The following is a 10,683-nucleotide window of genomic DNA, read 5'->3' as shown; positions in this document are numbered from 1 at the left end:
GTGCAGTTTAACTGACGAGGAGCGGCCATTACGCGCGATTATTACGCACGGTTTTGAGGTGCGCAGCGGCAGATCTCACAGCCCACTGTTTATAAACCAGTTCACCAGTTTAATTGCAGGAAATGTTTATCTCACTGCCGGTAAAAAAAGAAAAAAACAAACAAAACGGTTTGCTCCTGCAGCCAGTCCGAGACGATGGATCCATTCCACACACCTGAGCCAGATGAAAAAGAGGGAGAGAAGGAGAGAGATCGAGTTTTGGTCTTTGATGAATGAAGCCTTATTGTTTTGCTGCTATTAAACAATGAGAGACAAGCCTTATTGTTTTGCTGCTATTAAACAATGAGAGACATGTATTCTCCGTTTACTTAATAGCATAAATATTCACACTACTGCGCACGGGGAGGGTCCATGTCATTGGTCCGACAGCCCATTGGTTCGACATCCCATTAGTCCTACTGTCCGCGGTGCTGAACGGCTCGCGGCGGGCGTATGGTGCGCCGCAACCGGCTCTCGGTCAGCTGGGAAAGGCTTGAGCTTATGTGTTTGTCACTTTCTTTTTCATTTTAACCCACACCATGATCTTTTCCTCACCCTAACCAAGTGGTTTTTGTGCCTAAACCTAACCAGACCTTAACCACAGGGCATCATGATGATTTCGGAACGGACTTCGGAACAATGGGTTTAATATGGTCGGAACAATGGGATGTCGAACCAATGGGCAGTTCCCGCACAGGGAGACAGAGACCTGAGGGGTATTCCAGGTAGGAGGTTCAACAAACTCTGAGTCTATCCCTGAACTCTGAGTGGACTTACTCTGAGATGGGAAACTCTGAGCATCCGGTTCCAGAACAGCTGATTTGAGTTAGTTCAGTCAACTCTGAGTATGTTCACTCTGAGTTAAACCGACAATAAAAAGCCATCATCACTGGAGCTCCGACGCCACGATTCACCATGGCAACAGGTAAATAAAAGACAGGCCTCCATTTTAATCCAGTGGATGCAGAGATATTAATGCATGTGTAGCAGACGGTGCACGTTTATCTTTAAAAGAAGAGCCTGAGTCAGAGCGAGGAAAGTGTAAATAAGTTAACCATAAAGTTAATAAAAAAGTTTTATTCAGTGTTGTCCGTTTATTCATCATTTATCAGACTTACATTTCCTTAATGAAGATAAAGTGGTGGAATCTGACTGTGTATCAGGCTGTAGATACATTACATTATATTAATAATATATAATAATATATTTGTTCAGATTTAATCTGATGGGGAAAAACACAGGAGGCAGCAACTGAAAAATAGGAAGATTTAAAACATATAGGCTAGGCTATAGATCAAAGACATAAAGACATGACTGTAAACTCACAGTCTGACCCAGTAATAATATGTTTGGTGATTTGCACTTGAAAAGACGTTGAGGTTAAAATACAGTAGATTTTAAAATGTTGGACATCTATTTGTATCTTGACTCAACAGCATTCAGTGACTTTATTTCAGCTACAAATGTAGTAAATTTAAAGACACTGAAATGCTGCACCATTGCTCACTCAGAAATATTAACATATAATCCCCAATATTAGGCTATAGGAATTATGTTCCATCAGTGCGACCAATGACATCAGTGATAGAGATCATTAGTCACTGATACTACGTGTCTATACCGATTTTTAAAATTTAAATAATTAGACCTACACATTATGTGCAATAAACATTTCGGAGCTGCTCTAACAGACTGACAGTCTGATCCTTGTGCACAGTGTTATAAAAAAATAATAAATATAAAAAAGGACAGAGGTTTGATTCTGAGCTGAGGGTGAATTCTCGCTGTGTAATATTTGAATGTTAAGACAAAAACCAATGTCCAAAGAAATGATTGATGTGCATAAATTCAATAACTTAAGACAGTCCTGAGTAACAAACTAATATCCAGCAGGATTTAGACTGTGACAGACGGTAAATCTCTGCTAATTAATGCGCTTCGATACAAGCTTTGACACGGACTGAATGAATGAGGAAATGAAACAGCGTGTAAGAGGGAGGAGACAGAGAAAAACTCAGGGTTTATTGAAGACAACCTGTCAGCGAGCAGGTTAGGTTCACAGAGTCTGTTACCATGGTGACTGACTCAGAGTTTCAGCTACCTCTCTTTCTGGAACGGATAACTCAGAGTTTCCCTCATCTCAGGGTTAACTAACTCTGAGTTTTCACATAACCCGCTTTCTGGAATACCCCTCTGCTCTGCTCCAGACACACTCAGCACCTTGGACAGCACGGCGCACCTGACTGTTGTCGTTGTGTACATGTTAATTTGATTTCAATCATTTTGTTTTAAATCTGGACATGTGCAGATGGACTCAGCCAGTGCTAAGAAAGGTCCTATGCCTGCCTGTTGGAGAGATAGAGAAAAGATTAAAGTGTCAAATTGCGGTAAAAGATGTTGTATAAAAGACAGGCTACAACTTTTTTTCCTTGTCCCCCCCTGGAATCATTCTCTAAAATTTTACTGTTTATTGTCCCCCCCAACTATGAAATGGGATTTTCGCCCCTGCACCAAACGCACACAGATCCAGCCGCAGCAGGCACATTATTATTACACTAGCCTAAGCAAGGAGATGTTACAACAGTGCGCACCATATATATTTTGATCTATTTTATACTTCAGATTTATATTGTTTAGCATTAATTGGTGACAGAAGAGAACGAATTTCATTCTGCAGGGAAACGTAAGTAAGTAAAGTAAGTAAATTTATTTATATAGCACTTCTCACAGAGAGGACTCACAAAGTGCTTCACAAGATAAAATACAAAAAATACAATAACAGAAACAATGCAAAATACACAAAAACAAATAAAAAGTAAAGTGCAGCGAAATACAGAGATGATACAATGGACAATTAATGGAACGCAAGCCTAAACAGATGTGTTTTTAACTGCTTTTTAAAAATGTCCACGGAAGAGGCCGCTCTCAGCTCATGAGGTAGTGCATTCCACCATTTCGGTGCAACAGCCTTAAAGGCTCTATCACCTTTCGTCTTTAATCTTGTGTGAGGGACAGTAAGTAGGTGGCCTTCAGCGGACCGCAGTGACCTGACAGGACAGTGAAAGGACACCAGATCCGTCAAGTATGCAGGTGCTTGACCATGGAGGGCTCTGTAAGTGATGGTTAGAATCTTGTGCTGGATCCTGAAATTAACAGGGAGCCAGTGCAGGGATGCCAGGACTGGAGTGATGTGAGTGAACTTATGAGATCTGGACAGAAGCCTGGCGGCAGCGTTCTGGACTAGTTGGTGGTGGTCTAATGAAGTTTTATTTAGACAGGTGAAAAGAGAAAACGTGCGTCCTTACTGTGCATATTGAATTTAAATTACGACTTTAATCTCATAATATTTCAACTTTATTCTCGTAATATTATGACTTTTTCTCAGTTATGACTTTATTCTCGAAATATTACGTTTTTTCTCGTAATATTTCGTCTTTATTCTTGTAATATTATGACTTTTTCTCAGTTATGACTTTATTCTCGAAATACTACGACTTTAATCTCACAATATTTAGACTTTATTCTCGTAATATTCTGACTTTTTCTCAGTTATGACTTAATTCTCGAAATATTACAAGTTTTTTCTCGTAATATTTCAACTTTATTCTCGAAATCTACAATTTTTTTTTCTTCAATGTGGCCCTAATACTCCGTCGTACTTTAGCACACTGTTAGAGCATGCCCTAAGGAAAATTTTTGGCTATAGGGCCATCACATATTTTTCCTATGGCACCATGGCTTGATTCTGGTGGCTAACATTTTCAAGGATGAGGAAGGCAGTGGTACTATTTCCAACATGCTAGAAACTACCTAACTACATGCATGTGGCATTCAGGGAACTAAATGATAGTAAAACCATATATTAGTGGAGTTACACATATTTTCCTGATTTACACAATCAGTTGTGTGCAGACCACATACGTTTATGTGTGTATCTATTTTAGAGCCCAACCCAATGAGGAATGTAGTGGTACTATTTACAACATTCTAGCAACTACCTAACTACATACTGAATTAGTGCTGCTTGTGTTGGGGTAGTCCGTCAATTGTTCTACCTTTCTGGGTGAAGAGCTGCTTGCGTGCCTGATTAACTGATTCCTGGCTGCTAGTACGGTCATACAGCAATACCACAAATAGCTCCAGAGGCTCTATCCAGTTGTCTATGGAGTCTGAGGTGGCAGCCAAGGCACAGAAGGCTCTAGCGACATCATCAAAGGTCATCCATGTACCCCACGCCGTCTTCTTTCCCCTGCCACCAAAAGATGACACTGTGTCACATCCAGTAAAGGCATGGAACATTGGTAAGGCTATGCATCGATCTGGACCTAGTGCCCTCGCCATCTCATGAGCTGCTAAATGCTGAAAACTCTTCCCAGCTCCAAAGGCAACCCACAGCTCACTGATGTTGAGGGATTGGGCTGCTGTCACCAGTACTAGCACGTCCATGTCAACTGTGCGTATTGACACCTTGTTATACCCTTCCTTCAGAGCATCTCCTAGGTGCAGTAGGATGCAGGTATCAGCCTCCTGATGTGTGCATGGTGCAAGACCTGATATATCTCGAGGCTGAGTACAGAGGGCTTCAGCATGGCAGGTGCTGATTGTTTGTTTTCCAGTGTTGAGGGTTTCCACACTAGTTGCCAAGAAGGAAAACAGTTCAGCCTTGTTGTTGTCGATGCATAGAAACTCTGCCCAGTTTCCAGGTATGGCACTGGATGGCTCAACGCGTCTGCAACTCCCTTCCTTCTCGAGTTTTGGCCTTCAGACTTTCAAGGAAATATTCATGCCACACAACATCCACTCTGCTGACATGCTCCAGCTGAAACAGGATGTGTGGTGAGAACACTTTCTGTGCATAGTCAGAAAATGTCTTAGCAGCACCAGGTCGTAGCATGTTCACAAGAGCAGCCCCATCAAGTATGATGACTTGTTCTGTGGGGTTGGACACATTCTCTTGTGAAGGAATCAGGTCCTCCAAACAGCCTGTGTTTGGAGGACCAAACACTTGGTACCAGTTCTCAGCTTGCCCATTGCAACAATGCTGGTGGACATGCCTGGTTTTCATGCTCAAAGAACTCATCCAGACTTCCATCACGTATTTGCGATGCAATGTACAGCCTAGAGAACCGGGAACAGTCATTCTTCAGGGATGAGAGCTGTTGTTGGGACTTGTACTTCTCTCGGACTGGAGGCCGGCTGAATAGAGCAAGGTTGTTCCTTTTGATGGGCTTTGTCTGATTGACCAAGCCCTCAATAACAAATGTGTCATACTGGTCCTGTCCAAATTTCTCAATCTGGTTCACAGTGTCAATGACTCCTGCATCTTCAAGGTCTCTAGTATCCAATACAAGAAGATCTACACTGCCCTTTTCACAGAATGGATTGCCCATGTCTTCTATAGCATCAGTTAGTGCTTTAACATCTCGTGCAAATACCATCTGTGCATGTTTGCTCTGCTCACAATGCCGGGTGTCAGTCTTCTTTCTCTTCTTAGTGGTGGCCTCAAACTCTCCAACCACATGTTCCATCTCAGGGCCAGAAACCATCCAGCGTTGCAGAGCTGCAAGGTTCTCTGTCAGGCCCACAGCACCACCATCATCTTTCACAGAAGCATTGTCCTGCTTGTGGTCCTGGTCAATGGCAATAGCAAAGAAACTGTGTGTCGTCTTCTTCACAACAAAGTTTCCTTTCAGAAACTCCCCATGGACATCAGGATGAGTATCTTTCAACGCAATCATGTCACCCAAGTGGACTGGTATCCATCTGTGTGTCCCAATTCAAAGAACCAAGGCACAATCTTGGTCAGGGCATCTATATAGAGTAGGAAGTTGGCCTCTCTTATCGAAACGCACATAGATCATCACCTCTATTTCCAGCTGTAGGATGATGGACCAGAAGTGGAACTGGGGACATGACACAGATCTTTCAGCGCACCAGTCTTCCAGGGACATGAGATGGTTTCCCTCCTCCAGGTCATTGCTGTACTCAGTGTAGGCCTTTTGCAGGAGAAGATATAAGCAGCTGGCTGTGACCTGATGAGCATGTCGGGTACGTGTGAGAGGCCTTCAGAATGGAATCTGCTGTTCCAGGAGTAGCCCGAGTGACAAGAGCTCCCTCTAATGGATAACTCTAGTAAATAGCAATTACACTGCTCCAACAAAGAAGTACAGGATAAATAAAGAATCTGTTTTTTTGTCTGTTTGTTTAGTATACCTTTTAAAAAAGTTAGGACACATCGGCCGCATAACTGCTGATCCTGATGTTGTCACATAAAAAGAAGTCAAATAATGGCCGATATATTGGCCAAACCAATACTGCTGTGAAAATCCAGCTGTAAAGTGTTGCCAGTTTGTGAAGCAGTCCTCAGGAAAATGGAGGGAACACAATGAAATGACCGGGTTCTATTGTTGAAGAATAGTGTAAAAAATAAATTCCAACCACTTATTCTTCATCACTTCTTCATTTGGCAGTCCTAACAAGGGTAATTTGCAATCACACTAAAAAAAGTGGCACGGTGGTATGGTGGTTAGCACTGTCGCCTCACAGCAAGAGGGTTCCTGGTTGGATCCCAGGAGGGAGCCCTTCTATTTTATTTTTTTTTAATAACCAAATTTTATTCAACATTCTGCAGGTGTAACAAGGTAGTATTACAGAACCATTATCTTTTCCCCAGTAAACAATGCAATAGCAGAGAATAATATACAAAAATAATCAGCAAAATGAATATAGATTTGTTAAGGAAGAGTGTAAAAGAGAAAAACAAACAAGAGAAAGCATAAACAACAGCAACAAAAAATAACAAACAAACAAAAAAAGGGGGGGCATCATGTGATATATAGTCAGCATGTGCTTCCTAGAATACTAGAGTTATAACCAATCATACCATGAAATTTTAGTCCAGTAAGATAGATTGCATTCTTGGAAGTGAGAGATGAGAGGCTGCCAACATCTGTAAAATTTGTCTGTTGAACCACAAATGGTGAATTTGATCTTTTCCAGTTTTAAAAATGACAATAGGTCCCGCAGCCAGGATGTGTTTGAGGGGGGCGAGCAACTTTTCCATAGGAGGAGAATCCGACGACGGGCATTTAATGAGGCAAAGGAGAGAACATTAGCTTGTTTAGCAGTCATTCTAGCTCCTTCCTCAGGGATACCGAAAATGTCAATTTGAGGTGATGGGACTTATGTCAGCTCTAGTGCCTCCGACTTGAAATTAAAAAAGGGCATAACCAAAACATATGAGAGCACCTATCACAAATATCAAAGGTTTGGATAAATCCTTGATAATCTGGCTTTGCTATAGTGGATCCTATGAAGTACCTTAAACTGAGGCTAAGCCTTGTGCAGGACGAGGAAGAATTTATTGCGCGTAATGCATCGTCCCACCACTCCTCAGTCAAGATGATGCCCGGTTCAGCCTCCCAACTAGTCTTGATCTTATGCAGGGCTGGGGGTGGGGGTGGGGTTGTCACTGATAAAAGATTATAAATAAAAGAGATATGTCCCTTTGATAAGTCAACAACTGGAGGAAGATGGTCAACACCCAAGGCAGGCGGAGCTTGTGGAAATACTGAGGAGTTGGACTTGACAAAGCTGCGAATTTGAAAGTATCTAAACAAGTCAGACTGCTGAATGTTGAATGTGGAGCATAATTGTGAAAAGCTAGCAAAGAGATCATCAATATAAAGGTCACCTAGGCAGGACAAGCCTTGTCTGCTCCAGGAAGCAAACTTTGAATCGATCCTGGCTGGTTGAAATAGTTGATTGTTACACATAGGTCTAGCTAATGGTAAAGAGATCCAGCCAAATTGATGTCTAACCTGCTGCCAAATTCTCAGAGTGTTAATAACCATGGGTTGGTGGAGTATAGTCTAGGTTTGGAAGGCTGCTACATACCAAGGCTTTTAATGACGAGGAACGACATGAGCTAGCTTCTAGGTGAACCCAAGTACTATCTGTGTCCGAGATCCAGAGTGCAATTTTGTGCAAGTTAGCTGCCCAGTAGTATAACTGAAGGTTGGGTAAACCCAGTCCTCCCTGTGATCTTCCCCTCTGGAGGAGAGATTTATGAATTCTTGGATTTTTACCTCCCCATATGAAATTTAAAATCATTGAATCCAATTGACAAAAAAAGCGTTTAGGTATTTTGGAAGCACATTCATTTAAATGGATTGTACTCTACCTATAAAAGAGAGAGAGGTAGGCTGCTCCATCTTTGTAGATCTGACTTTACTTTGATTGACAAAGATGTAAAATTTTCTTCTTGAAGAGAGTGGATGGAGCTAGTGATAATGATTCCTAAGTATTTAAACCTAGTTGTGGATAGTTTGAAGGGTATACTAGATTGTGGTATTTCACAGGCTAACTGGTTAATAGGAAAGCATTTGCTTTTCTGTATATTTAATTTGTACCCAGAGACGGTGCCAAAGGATTTGAGAGCAGATAAAATATGTGGGATGGAAACTACTGGATTGGAAACATAAAGGAGCAGGTCATCTGCGTACAAGGACACCTTGTGCTTGATTCCACCTCTATTTATACCTGAGAACAACTTATTATCTTTAAGAGCAATTGATAAGGGTTCAATAGTAACAGCAAAAAGGAGGGGGGAAATCGGGAATCCTTGTCGTGTGCCACGCGAGAGCGAGAACTGTGATCGTTGAGTATTGGTACACACAAGCCTGTGGTGAAGAATATAATAAACGTAAACAGGAAATAAATTTTTCTCCAAACTCAAATTGGTTTAGTGTAAAAAATAGATGACCCCACTCAACCCGCATCAAGCAAAATAACCATCTCTGAACTAGACAGATGAGTCGGCGAGTGAATGATGTTGAGAAGTCTCCGTTTGTTTGTATATGAGTGGCGATTTTTAATTAACCTTGTTTGGTCCGTCGAGATAATAGAAGGTAAAAAAAGTTTAAATTCTACAAGCCAGGGCCTTAGCGAGGAGTTTATCATCTACATTAAGGAGAGAAATAGGTGGAGGAACATATTTTAGGATCTTTATCCTTTTTAAGGATTAGTGATATTGATGCTTGGTTGAGTGTTGGTGGTAATTTACCTTTTTTGAGAGTTCTCATACATCTCTAAAAGCAGTGGAGCTAATTGATTAGTGAACTTATTATAAAATTCTACGGGGTAGCTGTCCGGCCCCAGGGACTTCCCGCTCTGCATTGACTTAATCAGGGGTTAAAGCAAGAAAAAAATTTGTGCCTGAAATGTGGAGCACGGAAGATTTGTGTGCCTGAAATCCGAAATCTTTTCCGGAGCGGGGGGCTTGGTGTTGCGGTCACAAAATGAAGAAATAGAAATGTATGTGTTGCAAAGAAACGTGTTTATCATCAAAACGAACAAAAAGATTATAGCCTTAGTAGTTAGTTTTCAGATTAAACTTTTATAGCATAATGAGTTTACAAATACAGATTAAACTTTCAGTGGTTACCAGACTTTTTGACTTATAGCTCCTACATCTCTTTTTTGCCTTGGTGCTATTTATTTTTAGAAGCTAAATCATTTAGGCTGTTTGCAAAATTGTATCGCGCTTGATGTGAATTAATCAGGCAGTTATGTCGAAATTTCGCCTCTGGGCAAGCATGTCATCATTGAAATGGATCATATAATGTTGTGGTGGTGACTTTAAAACTTCAGCATAGAGGATTTTTATTGCAACTTTCATTTCTGTCTGGTTTCTATTACCTTACCTTCAAAATTACCCCTGGCTTACCGGAGCCTCTCCTGCTCCATCTGTGCTCTGTGTCTCAATGTGACATGATGTGAAAGCATGCACAGGCGTCAGTGTTGATTGGCTATCACTTGTGCCGTGTAACCAATCAGAGGAGGCTGTAGGCGGGACATTGTTACAAAGCCGAGTGCAGTGGGGACTGCAGGCAGGAAGGGAGACGGCTGTATCAGAGCCAAAGGAGCAAGTTTTAAAATACATTTATTTGATCAGTTATCGATGAAAGTTTTAAAATACATTTATTTGATCAGTTATCGATGAAAAAAACGTCTGATGCCGATTATGGTAAACAGTAGGTTGTGTTTACTCGCACACTGTGCGCCTAAATCATTTTCCCGGTTCGCACATATATATATATTTTTAGGGGCAAATGCGAGTGAAATGCTCGCACTGCAGAGCACTTCTGCCCGTGCCGGAAAGAAACTTCACCACGCCGGAAATCCGGCGCTGTGCCGGAGAACTTTAACCCCTGCTTAATGGCATTGGTTATTTCACTGACAGTTAGCGGTGTCTCCAGTTTTTCCCGATGTTCTGAAGAAATTTTGGATGTCAACATCATCATCATCAGGTGAGTCGGATTTATATAGATTAGAGTAGTAGGTTTTGAAAGTCCTGGTAATTTCATCAGGGTTCGTTGTCGGTAAACCTAAATAATTTATAATTTCAGATATTTGTTGTGAGTAGGCTTGTGCCGGTTTGAAAATTTTCCAACCGGTTTGATTTAAAGCCAAATATCTAACCAAACCGATATATTGAATTATATACCTAATTTTACCACTGGGGGTCGCATTTGAGCTATTTTTCCCAATAAAAGCCCATTATAGGTGTAATGCGCTTCCAATCCACTAGGTGGTGGTAATGCTATATTAACCACCAATACACACAAGGTTACACAAGAAGAA

At 41.3% G+C, this 10,683-nt stretch overlaps 1 protein-coding gene across 5 annotated transcripts in view; it reads right to left on the bottom strand.

The window, feature by feature from the left end:
- dennd1a (DENN/MADD domain containing 1A) overlaps positions 1-10,683 on the bottom strand; it is a 218,242-nt gene that overhangs the window by 183,136 nt on the left and 24,423 nt on the right. The window contains exon 1 of one of the 5 annotated variants that reach the window (XM_050052665.1): positions 4,095-5,133. The exons of the other annotated variants lie outside the window; for them this stretch is intronic. The gene's annotated coding sequence lies outside the window, so the exon portion shown is untranslated. Of the gene's footprint in view, positions 1-4,094; positions 5,134-10,683 lie in introns of those variants that run through there. 5 annotated transcript variants of the gene reach the window in all.

This window comes from Epinephelus moara, chromosome 9 (genome assembly GCF_006386435.1).
Source record: "Epinephelus moara isolate mb chromosome 9, YSFRI_EMoa_1.0, whole genome shotgun sequence".
NCBI lineage: Eukaryota > Metazoa > Chordata > Actinopteri > Perciformes > Serranidae > Epinephelus > Epinephelus moara.
The sequence above is the reverse complement of the archived record's forward strand: the minus strand, read 5'-3'. Positions and strand labels throughout refer to the sequence as shown.